Genomic DNA, 16,223 nt, shown 5'->3' on the forward strand with positions numbered 1-16,223 from the left:
GGCATCCATTTAGTGTCCTGCTCTCCCTCCTCCTCCTCCTCCTGGAGATTTGCTTGCAGGGTGGGCGGAGAGAGAGAAATATAGATGCGCGAAATTAAAATCCCTCTTCCCTCTTACGTCCCTCCTCCCATTTTTTAACCTTCTATTTGTTTTTGTTTTTTTTGTCGTCGTAATGACAGGAAAGGAGGAGGATGATGGTGGGCAGAAGGATATGGCAGTGACAGGTTGGGGTGGGGGGGATAGAGAGGACCTTCTTCCGCAGTTGTATAAGCGTTGGAGGGAGGGGGAGGGGAGAGAAACAAAGCAGCTCAGGTAGAGGGGGATGGCTTGCAACATTGAGATGGAGTCCGAGCAGTCAGTTGTTCCTAGCAGATGCTGTTCACATGTGTGCCCAGCTTACAGAGAACGTTGTCGCTGCCTTAAAAACAATACATACTGTTAGTTGTGAGCACTCAATCTTCCTCATTTTTGTTTTGTTTTGATCACATTCATACAGTGGCGTAGCGTGGGGGGTGCAGGGGGGGCCGGCCGCACCGGGCGCAACATCTGGGGTTAGGGCAAATCCATGGGTTAGGGGGCGCAAATCCACGGGTTAGGGGGTGCAAATTACTTGCCTTGCCCCGGGTGCTGACAACCCACGCTACGCCACTGCATTCATACACTTCTTCCCAAATACAGTTCAGAATATTTTTTTGCTTTTGCTTTTGCTCCTGTGAACATCAAAGAATATTGTGTAGGTAGCAGAAGTAGTTTGAAATTTAAAAGTGATATAAATCTAAACTATTCATGGACACCCAATGATTTTTACCTCTCACATTCAAAATACAGGTTATGGGAAATCTTTGAGATATTTTTTATTTGAATTGGCTGCAATATTTGATGGGTAATGTGTTTATTTCCTGTGGGGTTTTTTTCCCCAACCATGGGAAATAGGATGGGTGGGTCTTTCTTAGATGAGACTGTGATATTTACCCCAACTTTGAAACTGCAGTAACTTGGAGCTACAAATTTTGACCATACGGGGAAATAAGGAGGCAAGATACAAATATTCTTTGAACTGTGTCACATTTCATTCATTTAACACCAAAGGTCTGCAGAAGGAAACAAAGAGAGTGGGATACCAACAGCATATAAACTGGGTGAGCCAACCCTGCCTAAGGCAAGAGGTAGCATTTTGTCTACCCACTTTGCTTAATCTGCAGCCTTTGAGATAAGTAAGGAGGCCTTACTGCTTCATCTCTTCCTGGCCTTCACAACTAGGGCTGAATGCTGCAGGTTGGCCTTGGAGGTGCTCCTTACCCTGCCAGTGCATCCCATAGACCTGAAAGTAAGTCACAGGGCTGCCTTTAAAGTGGCTAAGAGAGCTCACCAGACTTAACTATGTGACAGCTTCCTGCCCCTGCCTGCCGATGTGGCCAGTTGTGACTGCACATACCCAAACCACATTTTTAAAAAGCTTCAAGTAAATGTTCATTCAAAATTTGATGCAGCAGTTTTAACTACATCCATGTAGCAAGCATCACATGGATGTATACATAGCATATGGTGAAGTGGGTATTGGCCCACAAAAGCTTATACAGTCATACCTCGGGTTACAGACGCTTCAGGTTGCATTTTTTCAGGTTGCGGACCGCTGAAAGCCGGAAGTACCGGAACTGGTTACTTCTGGGTTTCAGTGGTCGTGCATGCGCAGATCACAACCCGCACACGCGCAGATGCGCCACTGCGGGTTGCAAACGCTGCGGGTTATGAACGTGCATCCCGCACGGATCATGTTTGCAACCCGAGCATCCACTGTATTGCAGTATGAGGTCCTTAAGACACCACAGGAATCTTTGTTGTTTTTGCTGCAATAGACTTAATACAGTTGCTGTTCTGGAAATAGTAAACATGGATGGCATTAAAATTAATATTACAGAATGCTGTAATAAGGATTACATGTGTGAGGTCTCAGACTGTAACTTAATGTATCTGTAGTCTTTCTGATATATTTTGCACTTCAAGTTTTCTGTGTAAGCTGGTAGTAAAGGCTGTATATTACAAATGTATACGTACTGTGATGAAATATTGCAGTATCAAGTTGTAAAGGTGTGTGGAGAAAAGGTTTTTCAGATACAATTTCTCTCCTAGGAATCTAGTATTCAGGGTTTTAGCAATATCCACTTTATCTTGAGTCCACTGGCAGCTTTATCAGTTGTACCAGCTGTCAGAGTTTTGTTTAATGATGTAATCCTGTGTTAATAAGAGAATTCCAGCTGCTGAATGCATTGAAGCAGTTCATTTGCCTTTTGTAAACAGTCAAAATATATTGGGCCTTAAATTTCATATTTATTTGTTGCAGACTTACTCATTTTATCAATCTCAAAGAGACCTGGACTGTACAAAGTCAAGCTATATGTGGCTTCCTGTAACTGAATCTTTAACTCAATCTATTAGTTATACGATGCTGTGTTTTATTGCTTCATTGAGTAAACCAACGGGGTAATGAAGTGTTGGTTTTCTTGCTAAGGCACTAGATTTTCTACATTCATTCTTTGGCTGATCTGACTATAAAGCAGTCTGAGGTGACTGATAGTAGATTTTTGGGGTTGAAACTGATGGATGAAGATGCTTGAAAACTTCAAATAAATTATTATAATGTACACTAAATTTTGAATGGCTGAAAATAGACACTGGGGCAATGTGCAAAAGGGCTGAGCTGTCACGTCAGTTCTTGGTGACGTGCCTACTGCTTTACGCTTCAATATCAGCTTAATCATTTTCTCAGTCCAGAGGATTGTATGTAGCCAAACTTCGCACAGCATGCTTTCTACCAAATCTCTGTTGAGCTGATGGAGTTATGCACCCAGAAATGACTAGTGTGGTGGGTTGTAAATAGTTAGGTTTTCTGTAGGAACAGCTTGAAGAGCGCTTAGTGATATTGGGGGATAGAAGTTCACTATCTAATCTGAGCAGTAGTGCCCAGTAGGCCACCTGGCATTGCTGAGGACAACTTTATCCCTTATGATGTCAAACTTTAAATCATTTGTGCCTATTTGTCATGGATAATCCAATCATTCAAAACAACATCCTTGGTTGTGGAAATGTCTTACTTAAAAAGTGCTCAGCTATGAAGTTTAAACACTTTTATGCGATAAAAACATACCAGCATGGCTGTAGGACTCTTGCTAGATATAAGCCAAAATATATAGTTATGTGGATGATCATTGCTTATAGTCCCGTGTGAATTTATCTCATTTGAAAAGTCACCCTCCCCCACAAACTGCAAGTGCATTTTCAAAGGCTTAGTTATGGAAGGTAGTTGTCAGATAAATTCTCTCATGAACTGTAATTGTGGCTTATTGTGTAATGGAAAATGACTCCTATAGTTTTCGAACCATCAGCAAGATAACTTACTTGTTCACAGTTTTAAACCCCTTGTACAGTATTCAAGTATTATTTGATACTATGTTTTTGTTGCTGTGTCCCTTGATGTTTTCTGTTTGCTGCTCTGTATAACAGAGTGAAGTGATCTTCAGTCTTACTTGAAATAAATGAATGTGACATTGAATGTGGCATTGAATTTTGCCATTTTGATTTGCCCTGCTGGAATTTCATTACTTCTAAGACACCACAGCAACATTCAACAAGCAGTAATCTAAAAAGGCTATAGTTCAGTGAAGAGTATATGTAACTATACACAGAAAATCTTCCTGTTTGTGAATGGATGCAGTACTTTCAGTATTGTCACAAACATTTCTTCCAAATTATGTACTTGTTTGTAAAACACAGAATAAGCAGATTTCCTTATAGCAATTTGTTGTATGCACTTTGATTGACATCACATCTATTAAACATTTTATCCCACTTCTCTTCTCCTTAGAGAGGTGCTCAATATTACTTACAAAATCCAACAGAATCAAAACATTAAACTACGTTATTAAAACAATAAAATAAGTAACACAGCTGCAAAAAGCATAAGACAAAGCTTAAGAAACCGTCCAGTAAATAATAGTTAACTTAATCAATGACAGAGTTAAAGCTTGCTGAAAGTGATAAGTCTTCAGTGGAAAAATAGATTATATCTTTAAGTTATTGAGGCAGTTAGTTCTGCTGTCACATATGAGACCCCTTCATGCATTGCTATCAGTTGAACACACAATAAAGTTATATCAATTGACCTTAGGGGATGGGCAGATTCACATAGGAGAATCTGCCTTTAAGTATCTTGTAATAATAATAATAATAATAATAATAATAATAATAATAATAGTAATAATTTATTATTTATATCCCGCCCATCTGGCTGGGCTTCCCTAGCCACTCTGGGCGGCTTCCAAAAAAATATTAAAATACTGTAATACATCAAACATTAAAAGCTTCCCTAAACAGGGCTGCCTTCAGATGTCTTCTAAAAGTCTGGTAAGTTAGTTTAACTAAGGTACTCAATGGAGTATCTTTTAAATATATTTCATTGATTTTTCAAAATAACATAGAATAGCAACCACCCCACCTAATCCAATTAAGTTTTTTTAAAAAGAAATTTTTTATTTAATTTTGCCAACAACGTGCAAACATAATACAATAAAATAAAATAACTGTGCATTTGTTTGCATTTTCTCTTGAGCTAAGTTCTACATAGAGGACATCTGTTGAAATTAATGGGCCTAACGTAGTCATGCCCAGTACAATTTTAATGGGTGTACTCTGAATAGGATTAGTTATGGCTACAACCCACTGTGTAGATATTGTTGGTTTAAGATTTTCAAACTTATGTAAGTCTATTGGAGTTCTTCAGTGAGCTAAGTACTGTATTGGGTATGTTTAGGTCACACACTTGGTTCATGAGGAGTAGTGGTGAGTCTTAACTTGTCTGGCCAGTGTCCTGCATAAAGTGAATGTGTGTGCTAGAATCTGATCATATCCCAAATCTTTTGCAACATAGTTGTTTCACAGAATAATCATTCAGGGGCTCCTTGGCAGATAAGCCAGCGTGGAAAAGAGTCCCTGAAAGCCGACAGTTTGGAAACCACTGTTGTAGTAGGGGATGAGATTATAAAACTTTTCAGAGAGTAGTACACTGAAGTGCAGACAGATTTGGCTTTGTTTATCAAATGGATTAGATTGGAATGTTCATGGCTTGTAGTTAATCCAGATAATAATATTAGTTGTTAATGCTTGTCCTGTTTAATCTTGTGAGCAGTAGTTCCACATTAAACTTCCAGATATTAACTCATGATGTTCTAGTTCTCATTTAAAGGAGCTGTTTAGTTTTTTGGGTAGGTTTTGCTAGTTCTGGGGGTAGGAAGAAGCATTAGTAAAATTTTGGAATTCTCATAAGCAGGGCTTTGTGAAATCTGTAACTATTATAATCATTTTATCTGTCATCTTATCTGGCCACAAATACACTGTCTAGGAAGTGCTGTTGTATTTGTTTTGATAGGCAACTTAAAAAAAAAATTGGGCTGAGAAAAATGACCATATCATTAGTGTATCTATCTTCATTTGTGTGTTCATAGGGAAAGCATCTGTGCTGGTAAATGTGCATCTCTTTCATCTTGTGAAGTTTTGTACTTGCCCTCCCACATCCTATGATGGATAGTTTTTCCCATCTGTTGTTGGGAAATCAGAGCAATGTGATATTGCTGACATTAATTGAAAGGGCTTCTTGTAGGTTCAGCACGTGAATTAATTCTTATGAATGCAAGGAAAATCTTTTATTAGGTTGCCTGTGTCACAAGAAGCAGAAAATACTGGTTTTAAAGTATACATGATTTGGCTGTAGGATCCATCTTAGTTTTTCTAACTCAAGCAGCAGCCAAACTTTCCAATGATGAGCATGTGATAACTTTTGTGTTATTGATATAGTAGGAAAAGAGTTACCCTAGAAATTATTGGCTGCTGATTTGCATACGTTTAATTCCTTCTTGCTTTGGTGTATAATCTGTGCTCTGTTACTAGTGCATGGAATCACAGTTGTGCAAGTTGTTTTTAAGAGAAAGTTGGAAGTCTACCGTGGATGTACTGGCATTTATGGTGCAGTGGCACTACTGCTTAGCCAAATTTTGCTCACGTGAGGAGGTGAAAGAGCGAAGTTTTTCCTCTTAAGTGACTGCCTATGGCACAGTAAATCCCCATGATAGTAACATCCACATAGGCAGTCTTGTTGTGTTTGGTATTCATAGGATAAACCCAAACTTCTGTTCTTAGAAGTGTATGAGCAGGCTGCACTCTACCATTTACTTGAAAACCTGAGACTGTCAAGTTTAACCTTGTATTCAGAAGGGTTGGGTTAGGATAGAAATCAGCCTGGTAGCCATGGGCTAGAAGGAATTACAGTGGTACCTCTGGTTGCGAACGGGATCCGAGCTGGAGGCTCATTCACAACCTGAAAGGAACGCAACCCGCATCTGGGCATGCGCGGGTCGGGATTCACTGCTTCTGCACATGCGTGTGGCATCATTTTGCGGGCGAGTGGCGAAACCCGGAAGTAACCCTTTCCGGTACTTCCAGGTCGCCGTGGGACGCAACCTGAAAATGCTCAACCTGAAGGAAACGTAACATTCAGTATGACTGTACATGAAGGCAAATGCAGAAAATTCAGTGCAGCCAACCTACCATAGATTAATGGTCTTGAGCAGGGCAGGGCAGGCTACTACTTTTGATGGGCTTATTATATAGACAGCTGACCCCCAGGCATCTTTGCTTGGTCACATGTGGTCAATAGCCAGGCTAATTTTGAACACTGGCACCATCCAACCGTTTTAGGGACTCCACTTTGGATTTGTGTAGGGTTTACTCCTTAGCAGTGTTCGAAACTCCCATTGTTCTAGGCGCATTTTGCAAGAGGGAATTTCCTTAGCATGAGCAGTTTCTGAGCTCTGGGCACAGTACTGCACCTAAGATTTCAGATTAAAACTGCAGAGTGGAAGGAAAGGACTTTTTTCTGCTTCCGCACTTCCAGCTACTCTCTGAAGACTGGAGAAGAGACTTAAGAATATTAGTGGGGTGGGCAGACCATGTGAAAAATGAACATAAGATTTTAGGTGCTGTTCACTCATTTTCAGCTTTGTATTCCTGTTATAAAAAGTGTGCCTTGACATTTTGTTGTTGCACCCATAATCTAGATTTAAGGTGCCATTTAGCTCCTAGCTTTCATATCTCAGTTTCTAACACTGCTCCTTAGCCTCTTTTTAATGATACAGTTCTTACATGGTTCAATATTATCAGTTTCATTCATATCAGTCACACATTTTCCCTGTGTGCTGTACTGATATGGTCTCCTGTCTCTTTGCTTATATTATTTCTGCTAACATGGTCACATGTGTTTTTGCTTCGGCAAAATAGATCTTATTTTACCTTTTGGAAATTAGTGTTCAAAGTATTAATTTTCTGAAAGTATTTAGGTCTGTAGTGTTCTTTATGGTTTGCGAGTTAACTCTTCTTGCAAAGTAGAAATGATTTACTGCTTAAAACAGAGGAAATAAACTTAAAATATAGCAGGTTAGGGAAAATGTTTTTACACAAAACACAAATCATCTGAAAAGTTGGTGCTATATTCACTGGTGTGTCATTTTCTCCTCTGCATCCTCATTCGCAGTGACCATGACAGACTAGGAGAGCAATAATCTTGAATCTGGCATTTCCATTCCGAACACATTACTGTGCAGTGTGCCATTGAGTGGAATGGAATTTGTTTCTAAATAATCTATGCTTTTTTATTTAGTTTAGTGTTTTATAACCTCTTCCTAAGGTCTGCTGTTCAAAGCAAAAATTGGATATGCTCAGGCTCACTGAATGCAGTGTTGCAAGTTGTCAATTTTATGTTGGCCCACCACCTCAGGACAGTAAAACTATATACTGTGATCACCCTGCTTGATGACCTGTGTTAGGAGAGAAATAGTGTGAGTGTGACCCTGCTGATTCTCTTCAATTTCTCTTTGACTTTCAATATCATTGACCATGATATCTAGGGCTGGTCGATAAATAATCCAAAACCAGTTTGAATTCATTTCTGGTGAGGCAGCACAAACAATTAAAGTCACAGAAAATGTATGTTACCAATATCTAATTGTTTCCATTATGGAAACAGTTTTAACTTAAAGTATCAATGAAGCTTGTCATCACTTGGAGGGAAGAATAGGGAGTTTATTTCACTTGTGTGTTTTCCTGACAATACGTTGGAATGTGAAAGTTTCCTAAGTCATAACAGATGTGGGACAAGTGGAGCCCTTACAGGAGGGTGGTAGTCCAAAGTACAAGCCACAGGATGCCAGGTATTTACACTGGCATAAGTACTGACATAGCAGCAACCCTGTGCAGACTTACAAAATATTCACCCAAACAGAAAATCTTAGGGTTATTTTAATAAAGGATGTGGATTTGCTCTAATTAATGACCACGAATGGTGTCTCATCTCAACTTCTGTTGTGGATTTCCTTGTTGTACCTGTCTCTCAGTGAGGATTAGAATTCTGCATTGACCTCATTACTTGGCTTTCTATCTTATTTGTTTTAATAGAATGAATCATTTTTTTTGAGTGAATAATTTTGATTTGTATATGTTACAGCAATGAATGAGAATAAGTATAGCTTTTAAGTTTTGATTTTAAGCAGAGGTTGAATGGGCATCTGTCAGGGATTCTTTAGCTGCTATTCCTGCATTTTGCAGGGGTTGGACTAGATGACTGTCAGAGTCCATTCCAAGTCTACAGTGCTATGATTCTATGATGACATTTTTTATTCCATCTTAAGAGATGCAGGATACAGTAATCTAAGTTATACTCATGGTAGACCCATTGAAATGATTGATATTAACTTAGATCCTTTGATTTTAACATGTAGACTCCAAGTATGTCTAATATTAAAAACCTTATACAGAAGTGAGGATCCTTTCTCAGCTCAAGGCCTGCAATCTTGCGTGGGAAACCTTTGATAGGGAGCACTGACATTTGCCAGAGGGAAAAGTAGGTAGGATGTAACTCTTTGCCTTTTGCATAGTAAGTTACATCCAGTCACACAAAAGTTAAAAGTTTCTGTACACACACAAATACTGTATATCCCAACTCCATCAAGGCGAACAATATTATCATAGTTAAGGAACATTCCAGCCTGGCTCCTGAAGGCTGGATGGAGAAGCTTGGAGGGTTGCATCAATCCCCTCCTCCCACCGGGCATCTGAAACTTCACACCTCTGTCATAATATATCTGGGATTGTGGAAAGACATTTATTTCAACCCTCTGAGGAATGCACTGGGTAACTTTGTATGCTCTGGCACCTTTATCCCAATTCATCTGTCTACATTAAAGTCATATCCCTGTAGGTCCTAGTGTGTGAAGGTTTTCCATATTTGTGTAATCTTGCTCTCAGTGATGTATATTGGCACATGGAAGTGATTTTCATATAGAAATTTGGTGGCAATATAATTCATCCTTAGTAGTCCAAGTGACAGAAAGGTGAATGCAATTGTTCACTGAAATGCCCTTTCCCTGCTAATATTGCCCCATGTCCCTTTCTGGGAGTGATTTCTCCTGTTGTTTATTATGCAGTAGCAAATCTCTATATTGGTAACACGCTCCTTCTGTGAGTAACTGTGCTGCTTCACCAGAAATGGGTGTGTTCTATGTACAGTGTTACGAAGGTCAAGTGTATTTTTTACATCCTGTTTTCTTGCATCATTCTGCTACATGAAGACTGCAGTCTGCTGTAGTAAGACTGCAAGTCTATACAAGGTTTCCTGGGAGTAGGAGCCGTTGAAATGGGACTTCTTTCTACATAGGCATGTATAGAAATGCACTGTAAATGTTAAAACTATTGATAATACTAACTTTTTTCTATCTTGTGATTTTCTTTGGTAAAATAACAGATTTATAATACTAAAATCAATGTTTGGCTTCACTCTTACTTCACTCTGATACTACAAACTTTGGAGAAAAAATTATAGGTCTGGTGTTGAAAGAAGAAAAAGTACTGGGGAACTACTGGGCAGACAACTCATAGGGTTCACCTCAGGTAGCTGTTTGGATCCCAGCCATGATGTATTGAGCCAAAGCTAGGCATGTGCTTCTGAAATCAGCTTCATTCTGATATTTCATAGGACTTGTAGCATCAAGTCTGCTTTTCTCTATTTCTTATCTAGTAAAACTGATAAAAACAAGGCTGCCATCATATGTATGTTTACTTGGGAACAAACTCCATTGAACTTATTGCTGAGTAAACATAGGATCAGGTTGTGAGTCTTGCAGCTTGACCTACTAAGTTTGGTGGGATTTACACTTCAGGATTGCAGGCTTACTTAATGCAGCTTGCCGGATAGCTCCTTACTGCTATTTAAGTTCACAATGTGAAAGAGCAAGGACTGTAGACTTTGATTACTGCTTATCTTATGAACAATTGATAGGTTTGCGGTGGTCATCTATGTTATAATCACCTGGCACATAAGAAATATACGGTACCTACTTCACTAATCAGGTATAATTGTTTACTTTTAAAAAGTGGGTTTTTCATGAAAGTGCTTCTGATCCCTTAGTTCTTATGATAGTATACCAAATAATTTGTTTTAATTTGCTTTTGAGGAAATATAGAAGGGGTGGCTTTAAGAAGGTTTTGATTACATCAGCAGAAACCAGGCATTTTCTGGCTAGCACAGAGTATGATCATAGCCAGCTTTTTGGTCCCGCGCTGCATTTTTATGCTGGATTTGTTTAAAGGGGCTTCATCACTGTGGTTTTAACTCTAACAATGATATCAACAGTGTTTGCAGAAAAGCGGATTTGTGTGGCTTTTTATTCCTTTATACTCTGAATGTGGATTTTTACAAAATTGTCTTGTTGGTTCTGCTGTAAGCTACATCTACGTGCTGAAGCTAATAGGTAATATGTTTGGAATTATGCCTTTAACAATCAGAATTATTTTGGATCTGGATGTAACTTATTGGGTGCAAATTGAAGATGAATACTTGTTTGGAGGCTAATGCGTTGTTTGCTTAGAGTCTTAAACAGATAAAAGGAAGCCGTGTTGATTAGGAAGTATTGCAGAATCCATTGTGAGGCATTACCTATTAGGTCCAACCAGAATGTCAGAAAATAGTGAGTAAGCTTTCAAATCCTTCATAACTCTTCATCATAACATCAAGACCATTGTTTGAAATTCCCCAGGTGTCAGGCATATTTTGCTACTGGAGAAGGTCCATTTGCAACTACATGGAGTTTTCTGGGTGCTAGGTTGGCACCCATAGTTTAAAAACCTCTGCCTTAGTCCATTGTTAATACCACTTCCATTTCTGTTTTTTCTGCTTGCAGCATACTGGGACAAGTGAATTATTGTAAGAGCAAGCTACAGTCAAGCAATGCATTTGAGATCATAGAATCATAGCATTGGAAGATAACCCTGTGGGTTATCTAGTTCAACTCCATGGAAAATAGACATTCTGTTGTGGTGACAGATCATGTATTTAAGGCACCATTTGGTGCCTAGTTTATATATCTGAGTTTCTAACAGCCTGGTGAAGAATTCTGTAGAACTCTAAGAAAGATATTTCTAAACCATGGACTTTGTTATGCCTCTCTAATTGCAAACAGCAATTTTTTAAAAAGTGCATTGAGGGCATGAAGCAAATGACTTCTTATTGTGAATTTTGTGAAGTAAAATAATATAAAAGTTTCCTGACTCTTTAACAGAAAAAAAAAACATTTGTGGGAGGCTACATATTTGATCACACAAACAGTGAAATGGTTGTTGGTTGCTTTTTCCAGACAAAATTGCCTCTCAACTGCTTTTCCATTGCAGTGGGAGCAAGATGGTATCTTTTTCTCTGCAGGTGGAAAAGCAGGTTGGGAGATGGACTGTGATCAGGAAAAAAAATCCCCTTCAGCACTTCTCTGACCAAATCATAACCTCCTTTGGTTGCTAATCATAAAACATAATGAAGTAAAATAAAGTGAATTTTACACTGGTCTTCCATATAATGTCTAGTTTTGCCCTACGGAAGGTAAATAAGATCAGCTAAAATCAGTCAGTTTTGCCCTGAATTTCATTGAGAAGTGGGTTGAAACCTAAGACCTTTAACATGAAACAGTAGCTTAAATCTGGGAGCACTGATTATTCCTAATAGTTCCATCAAAATATGGAAAATGATATCTGAACTTGGCCATAGTGGATGACATTCAGTGATGTTTGCTCATTTCTGCAATGGAAATCTGCTTGCACAAGTGAAACCTTTTGTTTCTCTTTTCCCCACTCTAGTCCCTGCACCCCTCCATTCTGCTCTGGAAATTTCACTGACTCCGGAAGGAGATTTTGGGGGTACAGGGGAGAGGAGAAGCTCTGTGGCATGAACAGATGCATGCTTAACGCTATTGTGGATCTTGCCCAGTCAGTGTTTCCATTGTATAACCCGCCCCTTTTCTACTTTGTTTTTGACATTAGCTATATTGTGATGGTTTTGTCTGTTACTTAATGTATAGTTTCCTGTTTGAATTAGTATCTTGGGAATCATTTAAGCTGCAATAAGACTGCACAGTTATTTGGGAGTGAACCTTAGTGGACACAGTGGGATTTACTTCTAAGTAAATACACACACAGGCTGCCTTTGAAAATGAAAACTGAAAATTGCAGACTGATTGTCCTGTGTCTGAGGGTTCTAAAAGAAGCCTGTATTTAGCACAACAGAGAGAAGGGGGAAATCAAAAGATTGCTTTAAAACTGGCCCAGGTTTTCACAGCATATGCCCCCCTGCTGTCTTCCTAGCAACATCTGCGTTGGAGGTTCTCCTAAATGGAATCAGGGATATTAAGTATTTCCCAGTTGAGTGTTTTTAATACAAAATGAAACAGAAGCTTAATCGGGCAGCTGGTTGGGACCAGGGATACATTGGGGAAATCTTTATCAGCTGGATATCTATTGGAAAAGAAGTTCTGGACAAAAGGAAGAGGGAAATCCAATATTAATGGCAAGAACAAAGAGAAAATAAGCCCATTTATAAGGTGAGGTGGGGAGGACTGTGTGGTTTGACTGATGAAAGAAAGGGGACCAGACTTCAGAAGTTCAAATTGAACATGGAAATTTACAGATTAGTCTGAGTAAATTATAACCTATTCTGAATTGAGGCATTACATTGATAATGTAAATGTGAGTTGAGGACTGAACGACTTAAATCGCTGAATACATCAATTTGCACACAAGACAACAAAATTGGTCTTTGTTGATTTCAGGTATTATTGTTGCTCCTAATTTTCCCTGCATTAATGCCATCTATCCTATTTTGTTTGTTGTTGGATATTCTTGTTTTTATTCTTGATATTAACTTTGGAAATTATTTTTAATTGAAATGTGGACTAATTTCCCCCTAAATTCTTCAACTGTTTCCAAAAACTGGACCTACAAATAGTGAGCATCTGAACACGGATCTCAAAACACATCTCGAAACACAGGCAGCCCCACAGAAAACCCTGCTCTAAGTTGCTGTACAGCAGGTGTCTGATATTTTAGGGACTTCAAGGAGAGTCTCTGGCAGAATGTACTGAGTATGTAAGGGGGTAACATGGTCTCTCAAGTAATGTGATAACAAGCTGTATTGGGCCTTGCATGTACATGCATTTTGAACTCTGCTAGGTAGCAGAATTGCTTAATTGGAGCTGTGTCAACTGTGGTGTCAAGTCTGCTATGGAGGTAGACAAATTTGTCTTCAAAGTGGCTAGCAAGCAAATCGCAGCAAGTCTCTGAGGTGCCCTGGACACTGCCCACTGATACACATGTCTGCTGGATGATTCATTGAGGATGTGATGGAGGTAGCAAAATATGTCCTTTTTGCTGCTTTCACCATCAAATAGGCACAATCTACGTTCAGCCAGCTTCACAGCAGGACTTTTGTCACCTGTTTTCCTGCTGTCTTCCAGCCGGTTTCATAGAATGCAGATCCCCAGTATACTATAGGGCTAAAAACATTTTTTTCCTGTATTAGAGAGGGTGCTTCAGAGCAATTGTATTGGTTGTACTCAGCATCTTGTCATTCCACAGCAAGACCAGGGTTTTGGCAGGATCACAGAGTGCTATCAGAAGCACTTTTTCCATCCTAGATATGCTTAACTACTCAGTTGAAAGGGTTGTTAGATAATAATGGCAATGTTAAACAGCTAATAGCTTCTTAGGGTGTTTAAAGTCATCATATACATCAGAAACAAGAGAATATTATTTTGACTGCTTTAAGTGTTTTATCCAATATAATATAATACAGAACAAGCATAATACATAAACACTTATTGCCGGCTGTTTTTAAAAATCACACAATGAAATATTTGTTCCTTGTTGCATGTTGAGATAACTGGCTTGAGGAAAGAATTTAGATATCCTAGGTAGATAATAGCAGCCTATTCTCTTGTGCAGAGGTGGGGAACCTGTTAGTCTGTAAAAGTATCTGAACTTGCAACTCCCATCAGTCTCAGCCAGCCATCTGTGGCCAATGGTCACAGATGTTGGGAGTTGTAGTTCAGCGACATTTGGATGGCCACAGGTTCCTGTTCTTTTAATAGGTGGAGTGTTGAGCAGATTGGGGAAGCCCAAGTTCATAGCCCTACTCAGCCATGAAGCTCACCTTTAGCCATCACTCTCTCTCAGCCTAACTTACCTCATGGGGTGGTGGGGATAAAACATAGGGCCAGAATAATGTACATTTTCTTAAGCTTCTTGTAGGAAAAGAAGAATATAGATGTAAAAAAGACAGTGCCCCTCACTTATTTTACACATATGTATACATTATGTGCATAACTGTTGCACAGTCTTCTGCCTATCCCTATTCCAAAGGAAATAGCTTTCATGCTGGTGTGCAGCTGTGCTGACAGTGATCTATTTGTGACACACTAGGTCACAAATTTGATATACTTCTTTAAGGTATACAGGAAAACCAGAGACTCCTGCCAATAGTATTGCATCTCCATGGGCTGGTTGCAGATTTAGTGTTCGAAACTCCCATTGTTCTAGGCACATTTGCGACAGGGAATTTCATTAGTGTGAGCAGTTTCTGAGCTCTGGGTGCAGTACTGCGCCTAAGATTTTAGATTAAAACTGCAGAGTGGAAGGAAAGGAGGACCTTTTTTTGCCTCCCCACTTCCAGCCACCCTCTGAAGACTAGAGAAGAGACTTCTTAAGAATATTAGGGGGTGGGCAAGGGAAGGACTAGACCATGTTAAAAATGAACATAAGATTATTTAGGTGCAGTTCATTCATTTTCAGCTTTGTACTCTTGTTATAAAAAAGCGTGCCTAGACATTCCGTTCTTGTGCCCATAACCTAGGTTTAAGGTGTCATTTAGCTCCTAGCTTTCGTATCTCAGCTTCTAATACTGTGCAGAGTCTATCATAATTGGGGAACAAAAGAAGTGTTCAGTATATGTACTACCACAAGCATCATGGGTTATTGTAATGTTTAAAAGTATTCCTCACAGATTGATATGGAAACTATTATTAATTTTTTTACTAATGAAAAGCATTCTACAATTCTATGGTTCCTAGATCCAAGCTAAATTCACAGATTTAACAAATAACTCTAGTCTCTGATTAATAATAATAATAATAATAATAATAATAATGTATTAATGCAAGGATGTAGCTCAAGAATGTACCACTTTGGGAAAGACCTGGATATACTCAGAGTATGAACATTTAAAAGAAATTGGGAGATTCTTCCTGATATTCTCTCCTTTTTCTCATATGCAGAATGAAGTGAAAGCAATAAATAACTCATCCTCTTCCGAGCTCTAACCTTGGAACTGGGAGGAGGGTAGAAAATAAGTCCTTCCCCAATAACTCAGAGCTGGCGCAGGCAGGCAGAGAAGTTTGAGTTGCCTCTGAACCCAACTAGTGCTCTGAGCTTGGAGTACCCCTCAGTTGTGGATGCAAGCTTCCACCTCCCTCCTTTAGCTCTGAGCCTGCTCTGCTTCTGTGCCTGATAGGTTATCCAAGCTCAGAGTACAGCCTGCTTCTGTAGCTCTGGCTTCAGACTCATCTTGGCCTCTGAAGCTGGCAAGAGGAGCAGGTGAGATTATCAAGCCCTACCACTCATCCTCCAGTGACATTATGAGGTACTAGATTACAAATGAGAACTGAAACGGAAAGTCGCTTTCCAGTAAGTTCATGGCTGAACAGACAATTGAATGTTTGTATAAATCTAAATCTTGTCTAAAGCTGCTGCTTCATGATGTTCTAGAAAGACGGCTTAGTTAAATATGTGAAATATGTGACTTCACTGTT

General features: G+C 39.2%; 1 protein-coding gene and 1 long non-coding RNA gene across 46 annotated transcripts in view; both read left to right on the forward strand.

The window, feature by feature from the left end:
* Nucleotides 1-16,223, forward strand: part of EPB41 (erythrocyte membrane protein band 4.1) — a 140,962-nt gene that overhangs the window by 46,740 nt on the left and 77,999 nt on the right. The window lies entirely within an intron of this gene.
* On the forward strand, nucleotides 1,750-7,467 carry LOC310769273. Its single transcript, XR_014551596.1, has 2 exons — nucleotides 1,750-4,209; nucleotides 4,398-7,467. It is a non-coding gene; the product is annotated as an uncharacterized lncRNA (long non-coding RNA).

The sequence above is a fragment of the Podarcis filfolensis genome, assembly GCF_964270895.1.
Source record: "Podarcis filfolensis genome assembly, chromosome: 8".
Taxonomy (NCBI): Eukaryota; Metazoa; Chordata; class Lepidosauria; order Squamata; family Lacertidae; genus Podarcis; species Podarcis filfolensis.